This window comes from Ambystoma mexicanum, chromosome 6p (genome assembly GCF_040938575.1).
Source record: "Ambystoma mexicanum isolate Mex_15411 chromosome 6p, UKY_AmexF1_1, whole genome shotgun sequence".
NCBI classification, from domain to species: Eukaryota; Metazoa; Chordata; class Amphibia; order Caudata; family Ambystomatidae; genus Ambystoma; species Ambystoma mexicanum.
This window is the reverse complement of record NC_090935.1, coordinates 1,523,946,226-1,523,972,277: the sequence shown is the minus strand read 5'-3', so window position 1 is coordinate 1,523,972,277 and position 26,052 is coordinate 1,523,946,226.

Below are 26,052 nucleotides of genomic sequence, written 5' to 3'. Positions count from 1 at the left end.
CTATGAATTGGGTTATTGACAGCGTGTTAAACCCTTCCTGTATTAACATGGCTGTAGTCAAATTCTCTTTAATATCCTCAGTATCAAAACTCAAAATGTCTGGAGAATATGCAAGCCTTTTGGCTTCTTTGTCTGCAGCTTTGTTCCCGCAAGAGATAAAGTCAGTTCGTTTAGTTGCGCTGCGCATTTAATGACCTCTATGGCCACTAGTGGTAGTGCCTTAAGGAGTCTATCCAATAAGGACTCATGATGCACTGGAGAACCATCTGATAGCCCCTCCTCTTCCAACGTGACAATCTTGCGTGTACAGTTGACGTCACATAGGCGGAGTCACTGTAGACTGTCACTTCATGCACTTAATGTTTCTCAAGTCTGACAATAAGTGCCACTCATTCAGCTGCTTGCTCTGAAAAATTAACTTGCCACCACCTTGAATTCTCCATTTAATCTGTGTCTTACGACTGCAGCACCTGAATGACTTTCCCCACTCGTCTGATACATTTTCCAAGTACCATCAATAAAGAGAATCTCCTCTCCCGCCAAAGCATTCAATTTCACACTTGGTATATCATCATAAGATTCAACATAATTGTCACAGTCATGCACATGATCACCTTCTTCTACTGGCTCATCTATAAACATGGCTGGATTCATTGGTTTACATCTTACAATTTTATTTGTTGGATTAGAAATCATTACCTCATAAAATGAATCTCTTTGGGATGTTAATGTGCCCTTGAGTTTCTCTAAAATGGCAAGCAGAGCATGCCCCATGTAAGGGGCCATAGAGATGCCCATGACAATACTTATGGACTTCTCAAATGCAAACAGAGCAGCTGCCAGATATTGTTATCAAGGGAAGTGTCCTCTCAAAAGAGGGACTAGAATTCCACTGTAATATGTCAAAGATTTATACCCTAATGTGATTCTTTGTGTAAGTACTGCTATCATTACTGTCCCATTAGTGTGTGAAAACAAATAAAGTTCCTCGCCATAATTGGGAATCCCTAAAACTGGAGCCGTACAAATTGCTTTTTTCAACTCCTCAAATCCTTCCACCATATCTATTATATATATCTTCCAGTCTATTATCGTTTTACCAACTTGTGCTTTCTTTAATGCTTGCAGAAGTGGCTTTGTGTACATGCTGTAATCAAACACCCAAGCTCGAATATAATTGTACAAACCCAGAAACTGCTGCATTTGTCTCACTGTGTTTGGTTTCAGTGTTTTCATGATTGCCTCAGCTCTCTCGGGTGTCACTTTCTATCCTTCATGTGAAATTAACTGACCTATGTGCAACACCTCTTCCTGACAATACTGTAATTTCTCCATGTCCACCTTATATCCTTTGTCTGCTAAAATAGTCATCAGTTGGCTAGAATCCTGCCTACGCTCATCCTCTGTTTAACTCTAAATCAGTAGGTCATCTGCATACTGTATCACTGCACTCTTAAGATCTATATTGCCTAGATCCATCTGTAGGACCCTATTAAAGATCGATGGGGACTCACAGTACCCTTGGGGCAAAACGTAAAGAAAGTCAAGTCTTGTGAGTCCTTGTGCAATGGGATTGAGAAAAAATGAATTTTTCAAATCAATCACTGTGAAGTACTAAGCTTCTACTGGGATACTGCACAATATTGTTGCCGGATTAGGAATTTAATCTGGTTAAGAGGTCTCAAATCCTGGATAAATCTCCACAACCCTCCTTTAGATTTTTTAATCGGATACACCATGGTATTGCACAATGATTCTGATGGCACCAGAATCTCCTGATTCATCAGTGCTGAAATAGTCTGAAATATACCTTCATCAACTTCTCAAGACATGCGGTACGGTTTTGCCTCGGGTAAAATTGCTCCTGGCTTATGTTTTATTTTAACCTCCTCTATCATTTTCAACAAAGCTACGTTATAGGGGCCTGTGGTCCATAAGGCACTCAGTACTTTTTCAAGATCCTCCTGAAAGAATGCTAGTCGTTGCCACATTATAACCATTCTCTGTGGGATTTCCCTTTTTCTATCCTTATCCAATATGTAATGTTCATCAAGAACACCACCTTGTCATCGCTTCGTTCTTCCCTGAACATATCATCATCGGTTATGTCAGTCAGTCTGTGCCCCTCCTCAAGAGCTGCCACTGTTCTCCATGGTCTACCCTGATCGTATGTTCCTTCAAGCATTGCCATCTCTCTTAGTACTAACTGCTTCCAGCTCTATAGGAATAGTCTGTCCACCTTCCTCATCCATACGTTTTTGTGGTCTAAATAAAAATTCATCAGGTATCCTCACAATCTTTCCTACCAGACCAGGTAGCCATGTCAGCAAAATGCTTACTCCGTATAGAAACATTTCTGGATCTACTGCAACACCTCCCAGCACCACTTACCCTGTGAACGCCAGTATGAACTTTCCCACGTAAAAATAGTGTATTCCTGGAGTGGAGCACACTATTTCTTGATCAGTAAATGAAATCGTCATATTAAGTTTCATCACTAGATCTCTTCCTAACATGTTAACTGGTGTCTGTCGTGAATATAACAAAGGGACAGACATTTCACATTCACCTATGGAGACCAGTAATTTATCAGTAAAAGGAAATAGACTCGTATCTCCAGAGAACCCTTGAGCATTCATAGCAATACCCGACAGTGGATACTTTCCCTCCATTATACACAAACTGTCTACAAGAAAAGAAAAAGATTTGCCTCCTGTCGTCACTTCGACCCTTAGTTCCTATTGGGGGTCTGGTGTCACAGATAGCACTGAACACATCAAGTCACCCTGTGAGCTGTCCTATTGTGGGTACAAGCTCATATCCTTCTCTATGAAAGGATGTCCTCCTACCACAGTGACACCAACTCCTATTCTAGCTGTCAGGACTTGTCCTGTATTCGCATACTGCTGTGTCTGCATAGGGGCCTGTTGTGACTGCCCCTGGGGTGGATTCATTTGCACTTGTCCCTGCTGTGGCACCTGCAGCCCTTGTAGTGCTTGTGCCTGATAAGATGTGTGATCTTGGGCAAAGCCTTCTCTGGTCTGTGTGCTGTATGGTGGTGAATAAGTTGTCCCCCCTATGAAGATCTGGCTGTTTTGTACACTCTCTCGGCTCTCGCATATGCGTGCAATATGTCCTGTCATTCCACAGTTCCAACATACTGGGGAAGCCCTTCTGGTAAACCCTCCTTGTTTTATATCCTCTCTGAGCAGCACTCTGGTTCTCATTCTGTGTCTTTTGAAACCCACCTCAGTTATTCTGGAATCTGCCTCCTCTTCCCCTATAACCCATACCTCTGGCTTGTGGCACAAACCCATACCCACCTTGGTCCATCAGGCGTGAATTATTCACCTGCGATGTACCTACTGCTTCCTGCATTCCCAATCCTTCTCTGTTTGTCAATACCACCCTTCTATGGCACATTTTGACAATTTCTTCTGAACTAACCTAGCTTCCTCAATCTTTCGGTTCTCATCTTTATTCTTGTTTTTCTCTTGTAATAACCGACAGTGGTATACTGTTGTCAACTGTATCTCAGCCCATGGCTTTGCTTCCATCCCCACTTGTTTTTTCATCTGCCTCTGTACTGGTTCTGGCAACCCCTGACATAAAATATGATAAAATAATGCCACTGTCTTTTCCCACGGCTTGCAAGTGTCAAGCTGCCCTTTCTCCTGAATATTCTGAATGTAAGCTTTAAGGTCTTCATCTTCTTTCATTTTATGTGTCATAATTGAACCCATATCTGATGTATCAGGATACTGTACCCTGACAACCCTCCAAACATATGCCCTACAATAATTAAATGGCGCTCCATCATGCGCTGTGTTTTGTGGAATCACACTTGAATATCCAGCTCTCCTCCATGTCATCAGCCCTCTCTCCAAGAATGGCTGCCTGGACACCTTTTATGTCCCCTCTGGCCAGCATTCTTCCTCCTATCTTTTTCTCTAATTCGTATATCAATTTCCCAGCCCCCAAAATCAAACTAGCGAGCTTACATTTTGAGTTATCCTTGTCCATCTGTGGCCATGGAATGTATTGCAGTCGTGTTCCCTCTTCTCTAAAAAGGGGAACTGCATGAACCCCATCCCATAGTCTAATCGCATTATTAGTCTATCTATGGCAAGGACAATCATCCCAGTCTGTCTCCTTGCTGGCAATTACCTTAACCTGCTTATATATGGTGGAGACTCTCCCTTCTCACTAACTACACAATCGTCTTTGGGGGAACTCAGTGTATGATACGGGATCTGGCGTTCTTTCTTTAGGATGTTCCAGATGCGACCATATCACCTCCTTATCCAATTGCGGGCTCCCTAAAGGGGGCCACATGCTCCCTCCTTCTGCACTAGTCCCCGTCTGATATTGCTAACCCCTAGCTTGTGTGACTATTCTCCCATTCTCGATCTAAATCTAATCTATTTAAGGACAATGTTCTGTGTTCATCACTGTTAAGACGGATTTCTGAACTCTGTCCTGGTGGCGCAGAAGTTCAGAAGGCCAACCTAATTACTTGGAACAGGGTAACCTCTGGACGAGCCAGACCAATCAAGGTAGCGATCGCGGCGGTCAAGACTAGGTCTCAAGAGGGGTGAGGGTGACTGAAAGCCCGCAATGAGCACACAAAGCAAGATCACTTACAAACTACTCCAAACAGTTGTTATATTAAAAATATATACACATTTATTTCAAGGCCTTTAAAACAATGACCGTAGCGAGAAAATCACAATATAACGATAGTAAACCAACACATACCATATCAACACAATATATATACAAATCCAACAAGTCTCAAGCTTTATATGCACGAAATGTGTAGTCCACCTAAAAGGGAGGGAAAACAGGCAGTGCGCAATAATGCTTAGACCCAGTTCGCCTTCAGAGGCACCTAACTAGATGGAAGTCCGAGCCCTGCGAAGAGTGGAGCCTTGCGCTCAAAAGTACCTGCACGCGCTGGTGCCAACGGGCAAAAGGAGAAGCTCTTCGAGGGAAATCAGGCAGTTCAGTTTAGTGCACAAAAGAAGAAGAACAAGTTCCGTGACTCAAGCGCAGCCTCCACAGTGGGCAGAAGCAGAGCGCGAGTACGGAAAAGGGTGCTGTTCGACACAGCGGGGAAAAGCAATGGGCTCCTGCAGGAGGGCGACCAGATCCTAGCTATGCTACTCACCGGTCCCCGATGCAAGCAGACCCAGGCTTCTCCGCGTCAGTTTCAGCAGCTGGCAGGTTCAGAAGAGCGGGGAACGCCTCGTCGTCGTGTTGAGTAAAAAGACGTCCCAATCGAAGAAACCCGCACAGTTTGTTACCACAGCAGGGCAACGGAGCGGCCGTGTGTATCTGAGCCAAATGTACACTACTCACTTCAGACCTGGGAACGCCAAGTGTACGAAGCGTGTGAGAGTGACAAGGGCTCGAAATACTACACAACCTGGCGGCGGTTACAGAGCAAGACTCCCGTGTAAGCTGGTCAGTCAGCTGGATGGCCCAGAGACGCTTCCGAAGGCTTACTGGCAGAAGATGGTGAAGATGCCGAGAATAGCTGTTCCTGCTATTCCAAGGTTCGAAGTACCAGTACAGGCCTTCTGGTTCGATCAAAGGTGAAAAGGGTTTCACAAGGCGACAGCAGTGCAGACGAGAAGTCCTTCAGCGGGTCACCAGCGATTCCTCGGTCCAGCCTCTTGGTTGCAGCATACTTGGCTCCTGTATTCCTTCGTTCGTGAGAACTCAGGAGATCGACATGGTAGTGGTGTTTCCAGCCCCCTCTTATCAACGGTTCCCTTCGCGCCAAAACGGAGGGGACCCAATGGGAGATCCGCTCATCAACACTCACACCATTCGTGGACCAATCACGGACCACGGTGGTCCCAGGCATTCACACCACCCTAGACTCTCTGGCACCCAGGATGTGTTTTGGGACCAGACATCCCAGCCCACATCCTGGAGGCACACACAAGACATGTAGAAGCCCGCGAAAGCATCCGTGTTTCGCGGGAAAGTACATGCCCAAATAAGGAAGGCCCCGGGTCGGCTCGACCTGGGGAAGGTGAAGGGAGCAAGACGGTCAGGGGACAGGACAAAGGAGCTTCGTGGTCTGGCCATTTTGGGAGCCAGGCCACCATTTTGGGTTAAGCGCGGAAAACGCGCTTAGAACGCCAAAAGGAGCTCAAAACACAAGAAACGATCGCTGCCACCATTCCCGTCCCTGAATCACTTGCACCGATCAGATACAATCCTAAACGAGTATCTAGAGCCTGTAGAAGGCTAGAGACCCAAGAGAGCTGTAACTTAGCTTACAGTGCCCTCTTGTGTCATGTTGCACGAAAGCCGCAACATGATAAAAGAAACTACGGGAAACAGCGTTCCCCGGTACTGACTGTCTTAAGGGCATGTCAGTTTCCCCGTAAGAAAGGAGCGAAAGCCCAGAGGAGTGCGGCAGAAGGCTGCACTTCTCTGGCAAAGTCAAGAACAAGGTGAAAAACAACAGCAAAAAGTTTAGGGGTTGCCACATGGAAGGAAAATTACCTACAATTACGAAATCTTTCCTAACAATCACTAAACAGATTTTCTTCCCCACTTCGAGATTGAGGTACCAGGGATCGATAATCGTTCCCTCAAGTTCCATATTCGCTATCTCGTCTTAATTGCTGATAGGCCTTATCGATCCTTTCGCCAACGATTTCCATATCATACCTTTCCTCATCTAGCATCACTCTAGATGCTTCTAGCGTCTTCTCCTTTTTTGGGAGAATATCTCTCTTTCTCTCCCATCGTATTTCTGGGCTCTGCATCATTTGTTCTTTTCGAATAAGACTGGTATCCAAACCTTGCTGCCTTCTGGTTTGCTCTATTTCTTCATCTACCTCCCTTCACTTTTTCACATCTCTTCTAACTCTTTCTTCCTCTTGCCTTCGTTCGTCCCGCCATTCTCCTTCCTTTCATTCCTCTTCTTCCTTTCGTCTCTGTAATCTTTTGTACCTTAATCTTAGTGCTTCTTCCTCCTTTCTCTTTCTTTCCTTTCTGTCTCTTTCTTCTATCGTCCTTTGCTAATTGTCATGCTTCCTTTGTTCCTCTGCCCGCTTTTTAATTTTCTATTGTTTTTCCTGATATATCTATTCTCGTTGATCCCTACTTTACCTTCTCTGCTCATCCTCCTTTAATCTGTTATCTTATTCCTTATTCTTCCTTTCTGGTTCGTCCTAACTTCCTCGATACTTTTCCCATCTATCTTGAGTAATATCTGTCCTCCCATCCTTTCATTTTGTATGAGTGCTCCCTTGTCAGCCTTATCTTTTTCTCATTTTCATTGCTTGATTTCTCTGTCGACAAATTTGACTGTTAACTTTTTTCTTGCTTCTCTTGTATGAACTTATAAATATCTTCCTTTCTTTTATTCTCTTCCAGACTATCGCCACTACTGTAAGCAGGGGGGTTCATATAGCAGATTACTCTACCCCGTTGCTGCTCTTAATTCCTTTAAAGGATACACTCCTATCTCTTCTTTAGCAACACTCTTTGCTTCAGACAAGGTAAGGGGAGCTGAGGACTCATTGCCTTCCCCCTTATGCTGATTAAGCATCCACTCCTCAGATGGTGGATCTTCCTTTTCCTCTTGGTGAATCTTCTAAAGATCTAAAATTTCTAATCTTTTCTCTAATTTCTTTCCTGTGTATGAGGCGTGCAAGTAAGTGGTCATGTGTTGCAATAATGCTTTTGGCAATTATCCCCTTGTGGCCATGGCATGAACATTTTATCTGCTGTGCTCTTTACCCATTCTGCACTGTACTGTTTGAGCTTGGGCATATGTTTTGGCAGTGTCTTGCATAGGTGCATGAGAAGAGTATCCCCCATAATGACAAGTCTCAATTGACTGTCAATTCTTACCATTTCTTAAATAAACCTTTTATTTTAACTTAATCAACACTTTAAACATTTTTAAAAACAACAAATATGAGCAAGCACCATCAATCGATGCTCAATCCTATTTCAATTACCTATATATTGTTTTGATTGGCTCCAATCATGCTACACTTTATCTTTAGCCACTGTTAATTTTAAACTCTTCACAATTCTATCACTCCTCGATATTTTACTCAACAAACAACATATAAACTAGTCACACATTACACATTAAAAAACACTGTGATCACCTATTCTCTCGCCTTTACTTTACCCTGTGCAGGGTCTTAGACATCACCTTACACGGTCCTGACCTGTGCGTTTTTCTCTCCTGCTGGAGTTTGAAATGTCTCCTACTAATTCCCTTAAACCAGGACTCCTAGGTGGTCTCTCTTATCTCTGCAATATTTTCCGTTACTCAAAATCATCACAATCGCGTCCCTTTATATGCCATTCCCCTTAGTCTAGTCACAGTTCATTAATCGACTAGATGCCTTCGGTATCGACTCCTCCTTCAATCCGACCACTTCGACTTCCGTCCGCAGAGCGCCCATGGAAAATGAGCAGGGATTTCTTCAAAGGTGGACCTGCCCATCGTCTCGGTTCTTCTTGCAAGTGTATTTCTATTCGGCCGCTCTTCACAGAAAACACAGCGATCTTCTAGCTAATGGCAGAGGATGCCCAATAGTCTGAAGCTCTGGAGCAGAACTAGTTGGAACTTTAAACCACACACACCGCTACTATGTGAGCTTAGGGCCCTTTAGTTACGTGCATGTAACGGATGGGATCATACAGAATAACTCCAATTCCAAATATACCCTACCAACTCAGGAAGATGGCAAAGTACTGTTTTATTAACAATTATCTAAAACAGGGAGTTTGCATTGAACATCAACGGACGTACGCTCAGTTTTTCTCTCTCAGTGACCTTTACACAAACAATAGCTTTAATACCAAAAATATGTCATAAGTGACGTCATACTACGTGGCAATAATGAAAAACCTATCAAGGGTCGGGATTGGCTAAGGGGAACATCTAAGTATACGTTCTATAGGGACTAGGATTGTGATTGGCTGCCCACTATCAGGTGAACAACATATGCCTATCTCTGAAATATGTAATCTTCAGAAACATTAGATACACAGTTTCTCATTGGTCTTCAAAATATAAGGTCCTCCGTTCTATGTACTACTACAATTGGTTCACCTAGCAGCATTTAAGCCCAGACCCAGGAGAAAGGAAATGGGGCATGACACTAACTCCTCACCCAATTAGCCCAACATCTCTTATCATCCATGCCTTCTGCCATGAAGATTGTCTTTGTACTTGGCCTTGCAAAAGTATCCTTGTCTTTGAGAATGCATGGGAGTGAGGGAACTCAATATCGTGTCTAGGACTCCAAGTTCAGACTCTATTTTCATCCTTGGCTCACGTGACAGGAGACCATGATTTGGTCCATTTTGCAGGTTTTAAATGCTCTATATGAATTAAACTTGGCACTCTTGGTGGTTTCTTTGCATTTTAACAAGGGATGATTCATCCTCCGCATGTTCGCTCATTTCCAGAATAGATAGCTGACCATGGCTATTTCAGTCTTGACTCCAGGCCAGACAACCTCGCCATGCAGCTGCGCGATTCTGCTTATTCTTGCTGCAATATAGTTTTCCCTTTCCACTTCATGGTTCGTGGCTTACTAAATTCATGATACCGATGTCCAGCTTCTATCTAATAGCGGCTTTGCCTGCATTCTATTCACTACGTATAGCCAGCATCTTTGACGACTTAGTCTACCTTGCATTTCAGCATCTGTACATTTATTGAACGGTTGATTCTCTGCAGCACTTTGTGCATGGGTAATCTTCATTGTATTTGAAAGCTCACTTGATTCTTTACTTCGTCATTAGTTTCTTTGATATGATATGATATGATATGATATGGCATTTATAACGCGCCTATACACAAGTGTTTCAAGGCGCGATGAGGCAAGGGAGGGGAACAGAGGGAGGACGGACAAACGATCCTACTAGGCCAGGTGTCATTCAGATTGCACAAGTGCGTGGGAAGGGGGGCAGGGAAAGTGCAGTACATTGCAAGATGATAAGAATAAGTAAGTAGCAGCCAGCAATTGGCAAGTGCATGAGTAAGTGCGGACATCAGGTGTCAGGGCTGGGAGGGGGACTGCAGGGATACATAGACAGTCCCCAAGTGCGGGGGCTGCCAGGTGGGCAGTGCAGGAGTGAAGCGCGGCAGGGGAGGACCTGGTCCCGAGATCAGAGGGTGTCCAGGTAACCAGTGCAGTTTCCAGTTGCACCAGGAGGTCAGCAGAGGAGAGGAGGAGAAAAAGCAGAAGCAAAGAGAAAGGTTTTGAGGAGCTTCTGAAACTGAAGATGGTTCTCCTCAAGTTTAAGGGAGGCAGGGAGGCTATTCCAGATGGAGGCACCAGCCGGGGAAAGAGATTTACCACCAACTCGTTGCTTGGAGAACCGACTGACCCTGAGGGAGTTGGAGGCGGATGAGCAAAGAGCTCGAGAAGGGAGATATTTAGGAAGAGAGAGTTGAAGGTATTGGCGCCCCAGGTCTCAGAAGGCCTTGTGGATGATGCAGAGGGTTTTGAACATAATCCTCGCAGTCACTGGGAGCCAGTGCAGAGATTTCAGTTCTGGAGAGATACGAACCCTGGGCTTGAGGCCAAGGACAAGTCTTGCAGTCATGTTCTTGATAAGTTGCAGAGGTTGGAGAGTGGAAGCAGGCAGATTTAGAGGCTGTTGCAATAGTCCAGCCTACAGAGAACCAGAGCTTCTGGGGGAAGGAGAGGAAAGGAAGAATACCTCTAAGGAGGTGCAGCTGGTAGTGTGACGTCTTAGAGACATCAGAGATGTGAGGAGAGAAGGAGAGTGTGGAGTCGAAGATGACCCCAAGGTTCTTAGCCTTGCAGGTGGGAGCAGGAAGAGGGCCAAGAGAGGCCGGCCAGAGAGCTGCAGGGAAGGAGGGAGCAAGTGAGCCGATGAGGAGAATCTCAGTTTTACTGGCATTAAGGCAGAGGTCATTGGCAGCACACCACTCCTGGATAGCAGACAGACAGTCAGAGATGAGAGAGGGAGAGGAGGAGGCCGAGGGTAGCCTGAAAATGAACTGAGTGTCATCAGCATAGCACTGAAAGTTGGGGCAGAGTGTGGAGATGCGGTGGGCGAGGAGTGCCAGGTATTGGTTGATCTACACATTCCCTTCAATCAGTATCTCAGGACGTTGTACGTACTTTGAATGACATCACTAACTTCTTTTCATTGCTCTTTCTCATGTTCCTTCATGGAGTTCCTTCCTTAGGTTGTCATCAATTCGGGGATACATTTCATAGGGTTGTCTCAATGGGTATCTTCTTTCGAACACACGCTTCGGTATTGGCACAACGGCTGGTGTTAAACACGGCACAGTCTCATGTTGCCAACATATAGGAGGAAGGGGGGCTGGGTCTCCTGCAGAGGTATACAGCTGCTCCTCTACACTAGTCGACACTCTGTTCTGCTGTACCTCCCCCACGGTAACTCCATCAAGTTCAGGAGTCAGTCTGGTCAGCACTTCAGCTTTGAACTGCTGTATGGCCTCGGCTGTGACAAACCAATACCTCAATGACTAGTCAAACCTGTGCCACTTACGCTAGCAGTATAGTTAAGCACAAATTGGTGGGAGGGCAATAGCAGCACCTAGACACTCAGATTGGTAGAGTTGCACAAATGATCTACTGTTCTAAAATGGCCTAACATTTAAATTAGAGGATATGGCACTTTACAGTGAAAGAAGTAGAATAGTGAAGTTGTTGAAGTTCTTACTGAGTGGCTCATATGACGTTGAATGATTTTCAGAAAAAAAAACAGTAACATTAAAAAAGAATAATGCCATGTTTCCCTATGTATAGATCAAGATAAAGTTTTGCGTTTCAGGTCAGTGAGGCTGTACAATAAAAAGGAAAGATCTTTGGGGAACGAGGAGGAATGGAACAAATTAAATGTACAAGTTTAGGTGTGTGAATGATGACATTAAGGACATCAGCCGGTTTCCCCAGACTCTTGAAACCCTGCCAGCATCTGAACATCAGCTTTTAAGTACTTAGTGTACAGGGCTGATGCTCATAAAAATAAAGTGCATACAGGGCTTTTATTTACGCATAATATGGAGTTGTACAATTTTGATAAGGTCCCATAACTCTACGATATTAGGAAACATTTGAATTCCCTAGAGGAGTATTTTTTACACCCAGATAATGAGTCGAATTTACCAAGGCAGGAGCTGGAAGGTGCATTAGCTACCTATCTGTGGGAACGCCACGAGGAGGAATTCAATCCAAAAGCATTAGCGAGAGCATATATTTCCCAGGTTTCCCTGATTACTGATTATGGCTCACGAACAAGAGACATTACGAGTATCAATGACTTAGCTATGAATGCAGTGACCGCTATATGGCCCCTTTGTCGACTAGAGTCCCAAACAATGCCTGCATATATTGGGGCCACCGAGACACTTTTATATTTTACTATATTATGTTCATTTTATAGCTGTCTTAGAAGGTTTTATTTATTACCTATTCTTATAGCCTCAGGAATTTATAAATTAAAATCTGCACTTATATTTGAATTGCTATATTGAGCGTTTATTCTGCTTTTGCGCTGGTGATGTTTTTTAATGAAAACATTGATATTGATATTGATATTTTATTTATATCGCGTTCGTACACAAGTGTTTCAGAGCATGGGGAAAGAGGCACACTCTTTTGGGATAATTATAAAGTCTGGTACTGGAATCGAGTTCTAATGTGTATTTCTTTGTTTTTTTAATATTCATGCCCTCAATGTAAATATTGTATTATATACATTGTTTTAATAATTCGAAGGATGTTAAGATTCTTATTCATTGTTTGTTGTATGCTTTTGCATTTTGATGAATTCATGCAAATAAGCTTTCGATGATGATATAAATAAGGAAGGATTTTTCTGTTTAAATTTGGTAGTTCGGTCATTTTGACCTAATTATAGGTCTTACTTTTGACCTTCTTTCTTTTTGACGTTATTACTTGAACATGGGAAACGGGGGTTGCAGGGGTGTCCCCCGCTCCTCTGTTCAAGTATCTGCGGCCTCGGGAGTTGCAGGGGTGTCCCCCGCACCCTTAACAATGGAGGCAGGGGACAAAAACTGCTCGGCCCCCTGTTTTCAATGAACTGTCAAAACAGGGGGCTCAAGCAGTTTTACTGAGGGCCCGAGCAGTATACTGGATGTACACATTCACGGGCAGATCGGATACATCCTTATAAAGCCCTTATTTCGTAATTTGTGAGAGAGCTGCACTAGAAAAAAGTTAGTCACACACATGCCAACAACTCCATTTATAGAGAAGTTTGTCCAGCAAAAAATAGTTCTCCCGATTTGCCAAGTATAATTCTAGTACTTCAATTCCTAAAATGGATGTTGGTTCTTAGAGGATAGTCAATGGCTTCAAAGCCTGGGCGAAAAAATTCAGCTGAAGTCAGAATCACCCGAAATTCCACTGTTTTTGGAATCTGACAAACTTCTCAATCTTTTGTGAGATTCAGGATTTTGAGTTTGGACATCCCGATCTTTCTCTCTACATAAGGGAATTACTTCTGGGGTTTTTCAACAGCCTCTGGAATCTTTCAGAGATGGGAGGGACTGATGTCTGCTGCAGTTTAAGAGATGGATCATTTTACTTTAGGCAGGACATTCACACATTAATTTTAGGGGTGATTTTAAAAAGTGCACAAAGTAATATATTGTAGTTTTTATTTTTGCAAATATTGTTGTAAGGAAGTATCTGTATTTAGCCGAAATGCAGGCTAGGTTAGAATCCAACAAGGTATAGGGCAAATATGCCTTTTTTAAATTAAGCATATATATGGCAGCTATAAAGCAACCTTGTATGCATCAATCCTTATTTAAGAAACATAACCAACATCATCTTAAAAAATATAACCATTGTCACATTATAACTAATCATTCCTATATGATTCATTTAAAATTTCAGCCATAAAATCATACATTTTCACAATAAAATACATCAGATTAATATCGTTTTTACTAAGGACCACTGACCATTTGCATATTTATACCATACGTATACCTTTCACTTTACTGTGCTGTTGTAGTAAAACCGACTCCTTGGTACTTCCGGACATTCAATCAGTAGATGTTTAGCTGTTTCTAATTTTAGATCAACACAAAATCTGCAGTATCTTTCATGTCTTGAACGACCAACTGTATTCCCCAGCACTTCCAGTGTTGATATGGCATTACACTTAACTGCCATATGTTTGTTTGAAAACCTTTAGTCGGTGTAAGCCCTTCGGGACATCATAACACATTTTGGAAATACTTTACACGCATAATGACGCAATCTCATCAACCATATTTACAAGTACAATATTACACCTTAATATCCATAAAAAACGTTCACAAATACTCAATATGTTCATAGAAGAAGTTAGAAATTCACCATGTCCTCCATAAAATCAATTAAAAATCAAATAAGTTCCACGATGCCTAAGCTCATGCTAAAATAGAAGCTAATGCATATGTTACGGCCTTTTTTTGGATTTTCATCCCACATTCAATAGTGTGCTGTTTCTGTTCAGCCATGCCCGATGTATATATTTAGAAACAAAAAAGACGATGGGCGCTGTTGTGCTCGATTAAGAATGGCTGCCTGAGCGCTCCGAGCTGGGGAAGATCCTTTGCCTTGCTGCTGCCTCGTTGGTGCTGCGGTGATCCTCCCAAACTTGTGGCCTGGTTTCTGAGGGGTTGCTGCTAATACAGTCAGACTGATGAGATCCGGAGGAGTACCGGTGCAGAGCTATCTCCTGTTCCAGAGATGCCGACTGCTTTCCCTGCAGCGCCCCACTTCCCGCCTCTGCGGTGAGCTGACTCCTTTTCAACTGACTCCTGGGGTCGCCGGGCCTGGCTGGTGGAGGGGCAACTGCAGGCCGGCGTTGCACACCCTGGGCCGGACTACTCCATATAGCCACGGCAGTGGTCTCCAATTCGGCCCCCTCATCCCCCCAGAAAAGAAACCATTGGAGCGGGCGCCCGGCGGTGGCTCTTTCTCCCTGCCAGCACATTCCGAGCACCCGCCTGTAACATGCCGCTTTGGGGCTGCACCCCTGAACGCACATGCGTGAATTTCGCTGCAAAAATATGGCGATATTTTTGCATCTCGAGATTTTTGTGGCGGAATTAACACATGGAACCACAAGAAGCAGAGCTCCATTAACATGTATGCAAAAGCAGCACTGAGACCGAGTGAGCCCCAACCGGAGCCTGGGACATCTGTGCAACTGCCTCCCCCTCGAAACCACTGAATCACAAAAAATGATGGAGTACATGCGGGAGGGTTTCACAGCTCTACACTTGAAACTGGATGACATGAGCTGAACCATATGCTCGATCAAAGCTCATATGGAGAGGTCAGACTCTCGGGTAACTGAGGTGGAGACTAGGCTTGGAGTGACCGAGGATGATATCATTACCCTTCGGGCCGAGGTAAACGCCCTGTCCAGGCAGGTGCAAGATGTCATGAAGTGGACCTGGAATCGTGCTCCAGGCGCAATAACCTGCGCGTCGTCCGGGTCCGGAAGATAAGATTGATGGCCCCATGGAGGACTTTGTCGAGCGCACTCTGCTCTCACTTTTGGATTCCCCAAAACTCTCTCCACAGTTTTGCGATTGAAAGGGCCCACCAATCTTTGATGGTGAAGTCCAAGCGGGGTGCACCTCCCCGCCCTATCATCACAAGAGTCCTGAACTATCACGATAGAGACTCCCTTCTTCGGGCAGGCAGGACCAAAGGCGACCTCTTCCTTAGCTCCTCCAGAATTCACCTTCACCCAGACTTCTCAGTGGCTGTTCAACAAGAGCAGAAAACCTTTCAAACCACTAAGAATAGAATGCTCTACCCTGCCAAACTTAGGATAGAACACCCGAATCGTGTCTTCTTCTTCACTATACCTGAGGAGGCTTTGAAATTCATTGAGGAGCATTTTCCGGGCTAATCACATTTGACTTCACTTTTGTGTTAATTCCAGTCTGCTCTTTGATAAGCATTTGAGAGTGGCAATTGCAGATCTGGGCCGGGGTGACTGGCGAGTTTTCATTTCACTTGATGAATCAGACTGGCTGTCATCCAGCTCTGACACACAAGTTTTTTCTTTAACCCCTATGTTCTGTCAATGGCCGATAGCACCAAATACAGAGCTAGACATGGATGACTACTTGGTTTGCATATCATTGACCTTGTTGGAGCGACTGTCATTCCATCTCCACCCCATGAGTTCTGCTTCTCAGCACTTATGTTTTGAATTAATATTATGCACCACGTACTGCCTAGTTACCACCCCACTCCGGAGGTATAGCTGCTAATGGCCGACGCATGGCCCACCAGGTGATGCCGCTGATGCTTGTGGTTCAGTTAAAGGTTTTTTGGGATGTCACCTCTCCAATTGGGGCAGGGGGTGGGTTGGTAGGGGTGTAAAGTTGATAAAATGCTTGACATGCGTCTGAGAATCCAAACACTTGAACGTATCCATTTTGGTATTACCAGATCGGAGCCCCTGCGAGGTTGCTCTAGACCCTGTAGGTCAGTCCCCGAAATGGGCTGTTGTCTATCATTGCTGTTCTTCTGTTTTAATGGCTGATAATTGTGTTGTGTGCATGAGCTGGAATGTCAGGGAATTGGGTAATAACGCCAAAATGCATAAAATGCAGTTTTATATATCGAAGGACACAAAGTTAAACTGCAGTTTTTGCAAGAAACGCATGCCTTGTCCACAGGCTGTGAAAGGTTTGCAAGATCATGGGGCTCCCAAAGCTACTACACAGACTACTCCACACAGAACCGTGGTGTCATGACCCTAACCGATAAATCCCTCAAATCTCAGCCAAAAGCAACACAGATAGACCCCCTGAGTCGCTATGCACCTACTATTTGGGGCCTGCTGGGCAGAGAGGTTGTACTACTTAACATATATGGCCAAAACATTGTTGACCCTGACTTCTATACACACCTGTCCTCCCTGCTGGCTGAATTCCCCATGGTTCCTATCCTCCCCAGAACATTCTCAGACCACTCCCCAGTGACGGTCTCCCTTGGGTGGGGTGCAGACGACCTGGGGACTTGCTACACACTCTTTGCTTGATATTGCTTTTGAAAATGAACTGGGGACCTCCATTGATGACTTCTTCGCACTAAACACTGGGTCTGTCGACTCGCAGGCCACCCTCTGGGAGATGTTCAAAATCTATATCAGAGGTATTGCAATTTCCAAAGAGGCTGGGATTCTCAGGGTGATTCGGAGGGCAATTACAGAGAGTGAAACCCGCCTCGTCACCTTTGAAGCCCAGTACACTTCCTCTCAGTTGCCCGCCAGTCTTATTGATATAGGCACAGAGATCGACATGTTCTGCGCCCCCGCGGAGAATGAACGGAAGTTTCTCGATGATCCTCGCCAAGCTCGCAAATATGGAGATGGGGAGAACTCTGGGCATGTCCTAGCTAGATTGCTCCGTCAAGGAAATGGAGCGTCCCACATTCCGGCTATCGAGAGTGCCGATGGCACGCTGGCACTGTCATTGCCCGATATAAATATTGAATTTCGCTCTTTTTACGAATCGCTCTACTCCAACATGGACAGTGTTCCCTCAGCCAACATTGGAGCGTTCTTGGACAGCCTTCCGCTTTCCGTCCTCTCCTGTCAGACTAGAGACGCCCTAGACACCCCGATAACGCCCGAGGAATTATCCAAGGCTATTGACGGCCTGGCCTCGGGAAAGGCCCCGGGATCCGACGGACTCCCCATCGAGTTCTACAAGCGCTATAAGTCCTGCTTGGTTCCCCAATTAGCATCCTTATGGGAGGAGACCTGCAAGACCGGCACCATCCCCCCATCTCTACAGGAGGCAATAATCTCAGTATTACTTAAACTAGGCAAACCTCCCACACAATGTGGCTCATACCGCCCCCTCTCCCTTATCAACTGCAACATCAAAATGTACGCTACAGTGTTGGCCCTGAGATTGGTTCTGTATATGTCATTCATTATTCACCCGAATCAGTTGGGGTTTATCCCAGTGCGCTCCACTTCTCTTAATCTATGCTGCCTATTTAACATAATTTCTCGTATCGACCCAGGTACCCAGGCAGTCACAGCCACACTTGATATGCAGAAAGCCCTTGACTCTGTTTCCTGGAGTTACCTATGGCAGGTCCTTGAAAAATGTAATTTTGGTCCCCGCTTTCGGTCATGGCTTAAACCATTGTACTCTGCTCCTGTTGCCAGGGTCCTCACTTGAGGACAGATGCTCGGCATGATTCCAGATATTCAGAGGTATGAGATAGGGCTGCCCCTTCTCACCGCTCATTTTTACCATAGCCATCAAGACCTTAGCTGACAGGATACACCAACAACACGCACATAGGGGCATAAGACTGTCTGCCCCCCCAAGATTATTTCTTTCTATGCGTACAACGCTGTCCTATTCATCCGTTCCCCAGGCCAAAACCTAGCCCCAATACTTGAAGATGTTATAATCTTCGGTGAGCTCTCAGGCCTCAACGTCAATTGCTCTAAATCTGTTCTAGTTCCATTGACCGAAGCCACCATACCCCTCTAGACCCTCTAGGATTTGCGTGGTCACAATCCGAGGTAAGTTACCTTGGAATGGCAGTCACGTGCCAGCAGACCTCCCTATATGAAGCCAACTTTGGGAAATACTTGACAACTCTCACTCGAATATGTGCAGGTTGGGCCAAGCTGCCAATCACCCTAGCAGGTAAAATTGCCATCCTCAAAATGATAGTGCTACCCCAACTCTTATACAGATTTCTAAATGTCCCCCTATTGCCGGGATGCAAATTCTTTAAAGCCCTGAATCAGACCGCCTGAAACTTGAAACATTGGCTATTCCAAAGGCTAGGGGTGGGTTTGGTGCCCCCGACTTTAAGAAATATTGGATAGCTGCTCAGGCCCACTATGCGTCACACTAGTTTGTATCCACTGACCCCCTCTCCATGTTAAACTCGAACGCTTGGCCATAGTGAGCCTCCCACAGCAGCAAATTCGAATCCCTGGACCCCGCTGGATCCACGACAGTGGCCCTGAATAAGATTTGGAAACAGGCTAATGTCTCTAGTCCCTTCCATGGTGACCTTCCACTCTGGAACTTCCTACCAGAGTCTCCCTGTGTAGACTCCACAACAGCACGTCTCTGGGCAGATGCAGGTCTCAGTATAGTGCGTGATGTCTTCGACCAGGTATCTTTTTTGAATGGCCGCACCTTCCAGAACCCCTGTGTAAGAGGCCTCCCCGCCGGCTGCACTATGCAAGTCTGCGCCTCTTCCTGAAACACAGGTGCCCAGACTTCCCCTCAACCCCTTCCGATGACTCAATACTATCCGAAATCCTAAATGCCACGGCCTTCAGGGGGAAAGTCTGCAGATAATATGCTCTCCTCCAGAGTAGGGCCACCCCCCCATTCACCAAACTCACAGAGTTCTGGGGGAGGGATTTGGGCATGGAGATGACGGACCAGCGCTGGGATCGCATGTGTGCCCGCATCCACAATATCTCATTCAACTCCCGATTCAAGCTAATCCAATTTAAGAGACTCCATAGATTTCACTACACTCCGATCAGATTGCATCTTATGTTGAAGGATCATCCCCACATTTGCCCTAGGTGTGGATCGGACGAGGCGGATTACATACACATGTTGTGGGCCTGCCCACGTCTCTCCCTGTTCTGGGAGGAGATATGCACGACTGTGTCTGACTTGCTAGAGTGCACTATTACCCCATCCCCATCTACTTGTCTCTTTCATGAATTTCCCCGGCTTGGAGGTGACTCCAGGAAACTGGCCGGCCTATGTATGCTACTGGTGACCCGTTATATTCTACTGCTATGGCTCCGCCCTGGGGCCCCCACGCATGCCCAGTGGCTTCAGGCTGTCACCTAGGCCTCCGACACAGAGGAGTGCTGGGCAGGTCTGCAACCTATAGCCACCAGTCCCAGGAACATTTGGACCTCCTTTCGCTCTTATATTTCTTATCTATCCCTGGACACTGATGATTACAACAGCGACCAGATTTCTCCAGCTTCCACCCGTGTCTGACCCTCCTGTCTCGAATGTTACTATCTTATCTTTACCACTGAATACTGTGCCCCAGCTGGTGTTTACTGTCCTGTATAACTCCCACCAGACTGTGCACTTGATGTGTAAACTTGTTCTCTCTGTTGTAATGTCAAGCTTAAGAAATACAGTTTAAAAATAAATTTAAAAAAGACCTCATACAGATTATCTGTGCAAATGCAAAGCAACATTGCATTGCTTGCCATGGTCATTTTAAATAATCAGAATATTGGTTTCAGGTATCTAATCCTGAGTTGTTTTGAGCCCTTGCAGATTAGCATGAAATGAAGAAGATTTTCAAGAACCGCATCACAACACAGGCAGTCGGTGCCCTGATTCTTCTCCCAGTTGCTAGTGTATGTCCTCAGCGGAAGACGACCCATTCTGAATCTCATATACAGCGCACAAGCATACGTCAGAGCTATTATGTCCAGGTATAACTCAAACCTGGGGCACACTTGTGATTTAGGTAGTACAACCCACAGGCCAATGTGGAGCTCTTTGGACTGGCCCTGTTACTCTTCTGTCTCGAATGGGTAGCCTTTATGATCCTTTTTGCATCTCCATGTATTGCGTTCGGGTCATTCCAGTAATGGGTTAGACGCAATGTCGTAAGACACTTTTTAACATGGCTAAGCCAGTGGATTTTGTCACTGCCCCCCAATGACAGCACGTGTCCCAAGACCTCTCAGTACTTCCCTAACTCCGGTCTTCTCCATATCCACAGCCAGTAAAACACTGGTCTAAACCCAGCATCTTCACTAATCAGGTCCAAATCGCACTCCATACGTACTATCACATTTGATGTACTTTGCGGCAGTGAAAGGGTGCTCTTTAAAAACTTATTTTCAATGGTTGTTAGAGGGGAAGTGTCTATATAGCCCCATATTTCAGCCCCATACAAAGTTGACACCTTTGCCAGGGCTCGATAGATTTTGTGCGCTGGTTTAATAGCTCCCGCAGCATGTTTAAAGTAAAAACTTTTCAAAGCCCCTCTGGTCTTCTCTAGCATCATCTTGGCCTTTAACAGATGATTAACCCAGCCGCATTGCTTGCAAACCGCATGCCCAGGTAACCAGGTAATCATACCAAGACACCTGCTTCAGCCTGGTGCCACCGACCATTAAAGTTAAGGGCTTACACTTTGAGTGCAAGCCTTACCCCTCAAAAAATAGGTCAGAGAATCGATCACTCACTATCCTTGGGGGGTCTGTTCCAGTGGCAAGAAGCTGTTCAATATTCCAGTTCATATAAATGCAAAATAGCAGGGGTGCCAAGACGCAGCCCTAGTGGACCCTCCTAGCCACAGCAAAAGATTTTGTAACAACCCCACCCCCAGATGCCATCGGACTACTGCTGTATTACTAGTATACAGGAGCTGTATCAGGTTCAGTATTTCTCACCCCCGCCCCCAGATGCCATCGGACTACTGCTGTATTACTAGTATACAGGAGCTGTATCAGGTTCAGTTTTTCTCACCCCCGCCCCCAGATGCCATCGGACTACTGCTGTATTACTAGTATACAGGAGCTGTATCAGGTTCAGTTTTTCTCACCCCCGCCCCCAGATGCCATCGGACTACTGCTGTATTACTAGTATACAGGAGCTGTATCAGGTTCAGTGTTTCTTCTGGAATGTTGTTTGCCCATATTACCTCCCATAATAAGTCTCGCGACACAGTGTCAAAAGCTGTTTTTAGGTCAATGAACACCCCATAGAGCTAGACATTATAATGAATAGGTGTTTTTGTCTTATATGATAGAACCTTAAACTTTGGTCTATTGTACTCATCCTTGCCTGGAACAATCGCCTTGACGAAGATCTTTCTAGCTGCATCCAAATGAGAGATGGGGCGGTAATTGGAAGGTTCCGCCTGTCTCCCTTTTTAAAGATCGGAACTATCTCGCCCGAGATCCAGTTCTCGTGAATTGCAACCTCTCGCCAGGATAGCATTAAAGGCCAAAGTTAATACGCAGCCCAAATTACAGGCTCATTCTTATAAAGGTCAACAGGTATTTTGTTCGGACCTGCCGCTTTTCCACCTGACTGTGCCCTGATGAGCTCCTCCACCTCCCCTACTGTTAGCATTGAGTGGTGCTCCTATACTTTAGCAGGCCTGCTAGCAAGGGTAGTGCCAGCTCCATATACCCTGTGGCATCAGGAGGTTTATACAAGGCCTCAAAGTGTATGTGCCACCTGCCTGGTGTAATGGCTGATTGCAGTGTCACGTCTCCCTCCAAATCTTTATCTGTGAAATGCTTCCAAAATCTAGAGTGGTCACCCTCTTTCACCAATTTAAGCATGGTAGCCGATTTCATGACCATGTGCAAGCGATTTTTGGTGGGTGTGATCTTCCTGTAGGTGGCTCTCAGAGAATGTAGTTGATCTCTGTCCACCTTTTACACATGCTTAAAAAAATTAAGCAATCTATTCTTGGCATCTCTACAATCCCCCTCAAACCATATTTCAGCTTTTCTCACACCCTTGCTAATATTAGACTTTGGAACATTTACAGCGGGCTCTATTAGTTTGACCATTTTCTCAAAGCTCAGGAATACCTGTTGGTCTGATTGTTCCCTGTCCCACACTGTCTCAATAAGGTTCATAACTTACTGTATATGACAGGGATCGGGTCTCCCTGAGTCATTGCTCTCCACTTCATTGTCCTTTCGGGTGTGCCCCTGTACCATTATTCCCAAAGATCTGTCATTACTCAAATTCTTAATGTCAGCTTTATTTTTAATAATAAGCATTGTCGGCCAGTGATCACTTTCAAACACCCAATCACCTCAAAGTCAGCAACTAAATGCCAGTCGCGTATCGATACCAGAGCATAATCTATTTGTGTGCTCCCATTTGGGCCAAAGTAAGTGTTAATAGCAGGGTTGTCTGCCGGAAAGTGCCGACTGCAGGCCCTCAGTTTGAGGTTATGCAATGTCTGGGTTGTTTCAAATGCAGTACTGTGTATTCTCAGAGGGGTGCTAGCGTTCCCTTGGGGAATCCTCCAGCCCCCATCCTGGTCATCCCACAGACCTTCAAGTTCATTTAATGGCTCTAACTGCGTGTTAAAAACCCCCATGACAATAATCCCATTATTCGTTTTTCCAGCCATTTCCAGTTTGGTTATACACTGACAGAGAACAGCAACGGTATTAGGTGTTTTTGTGTCATTGATCCTATTGTAGAGATTAAAGAGGAGAAAGCTGCAATTACTGGGCATGTGGATTTCCAATTGCTGGAGGTCTGGTGACCCCGTGCTAACTTGTTTTGTTCCCAGTTGAGTGCAGTTTTCACCCACGTGACTAATGCCCCATAAGGCCTCCCCCATGGAGCACTTCTTTGGCTTAATCTCAAAGTTCTGATAGCCCTGGATTGCCATGTGTCGCTTCTTCGAGGGCCCATGCTTCTTGGAAGATGATGAAGTTGTAAGCCTCCACAGATCTCACCCACTCGCTGTCACTTAAGTACTTTGTGAGCCATGCTATATTCCAAAACAATAACCTAATGGGCTCATTTGAGGTGTCGGATATGTTTTCGGCCATCAATACCAATCCATCAACTCCTTCAAGGCCATCATGTACGTCATTGGAATATGTATTTAATATTAATGCTAGCCGGGCCTGTGGGTAGTATACATAGCTGTATGGGTAGGCTTTTGTATATGCAGGTAGCCCAGTGCGTGTCATGTAGCTGTCTAAAAATGACCACATTCTGCTCCTTTTCACAGTTCAGAAATTATTTTTTTATAATCCTTTTAAGTTGTCCCATGGAATGTAGCTTGGTTCCCGGTTCCAATTTCCCAATTGCGGACTTAATATATCCCAGACAGCTTTTGTCCATCATTACATCCTGTGCATTAAAAGCTTGCCATAGTTGATTCGTTAGAGAGCCTTGCTCCGCTTCTTGTCGTTTTCCCCCCAACAATATCCACTTTTGTAGAACCACACTGTTACAGCCATTCATACTGCATTCCAGTTTTAAATACTCAATTGGTAATGTGTAGTGCATGCCCATCAATTTCCTGAGTACCTTCAATTCCAATCTTAACAATTTCTATAGATATTTCTCCCCCCACACCTCTTCCCCATAGAACATTTTTTGGCTCAATTTTGCTTTATACAAGGTACACAATGCCTCTATCAGATGCCCTCCATTATTCCCTGCGAACACTCTGATGGCTCCTATTATCTGGGATATTCGCCTTGTAACCAGATCCCAATGCTTATCCCATTTCAGACAATCATCTGTGACAACTCCCACGTATTTATAGTCTTCAACTTGAGCCACATCCTGGTTATCAACAGTTTATTTGTACTTTTTTAACTTCTTTCCAAACGGTTTGAACGCCATCACCTTGATTTTGACATATTCATCATCAATACATTTATTTTAGAGTAGGTCTTCATGGCATTTAATTTAGTATGAAGCCCATGTGGTGTGTAGTCTACTATAAGAAGATCATTTTCACAATTTAACCACGAAATGGCCATCTTTCCATACTTTACAGAGAATGCAGCAGCAACATCCAGGGCTTCGTGCAGATGTGATAGAGATTAAACAAACAAGGTACAAGGATGCACCCTTGTTTGACCCCCTTGGTGGTATGAATCCAGTTTGTTACTTTCCCATATCTGTCCAATCCCACCCTCACCCTGGTGTTTGTATACAATAGCATTATCATCTGTAACAAGCCCTGAGGTATTGTCTTTTCTACCAAGTTGTGCCAAAGTCTTTCTCAATTTACGGCGCCAAATGCTGCGCGATAATCTATGTATGCGGCATATACTGGTAATCCCCTCCTAGACCAAGAGTACCCAATTTAATCCTGCATCAACCTGCACTACCCCACAAATATCAATTTCTAATATTCTTTGTTCCTCTTGTATTATCAAACATGGGTGTACATGATCACTCTCCTCCCTAGTGCATGTAGCCATGTCGACAATTCTGGGCAACATATGATGGTTTACAAAGAGATAGTCAATCGTGAACACACTATTTCCATTCACCCGTGTGTCCCCCCGATGTCCAAGCCAATATCTACTTAACATTTTGAATCCATGAAGATGTAATAGATTAACCTAACTCAATCCTTTATGATTATTATTGTATCCATCCATCAGTCCTGAAACACCGTTATCCTGAATCTGCTCTATTGAGGCAGTAATTTTAGCATTAAAAACCCCTCCTAAAACGACCATCATATCATCATCCATCTTGCCCAGCATATTCTCCACAGTTTGCAACACTAATTTATGAGTTACCTTGCAAGGAGGATCATATTTATTCATTATCAAGGATCTCCGATTTGTGTTATTATTTTTTCTTTCTAATACGCCTGCCAATGCAAACTCTGTAGTCAATGGATGTTTACAACTAGACCACTTCTCATCTAGAGATATCAGGAGCCCACCTTTTGGTCTACCCCTGGGTCCTTTTGGGGCTTCTACACTGATGGTTTGCCTCGCATCAAATTCAGGCGATTCCTTCATCGACATGTCCTGAAGCATAATGATGGAAAATTTGCCACAGTTCTCACTCAACCCAACCTCATCCCAATCATGGGAGGAACCCCTAGTGTTACATGAATATAATATTGTTCAATCATCAGGGCTTTTTTATAAAGTGGGCTTCAAAAGCTTTTATCAGCCATTGCCAATGCCATTGAGCTTGCCCTGCATATCCTCAGCCCTCTCTCTATCACTATTACTAACTACATTATTAATCCTTCCCTTCATCAACTGGTCCCACTCTCCCTTCATAGTCTCTTCGTGTTCTCTACTTCTCCCTTCATCTCATTTCCCTATCACTTTCCTTTTGGGAATAACTACTTGCTGGCATAAATAACCTCGTTTAAATAGTTTCTCATCATACTATAAAACCAATTCCAATATATCACTGGTTATAAGCACAACATTTGAGGTAGGCACAGAGCTACTTTCAAATTGGTCCACAATTAGAATGCCATCACA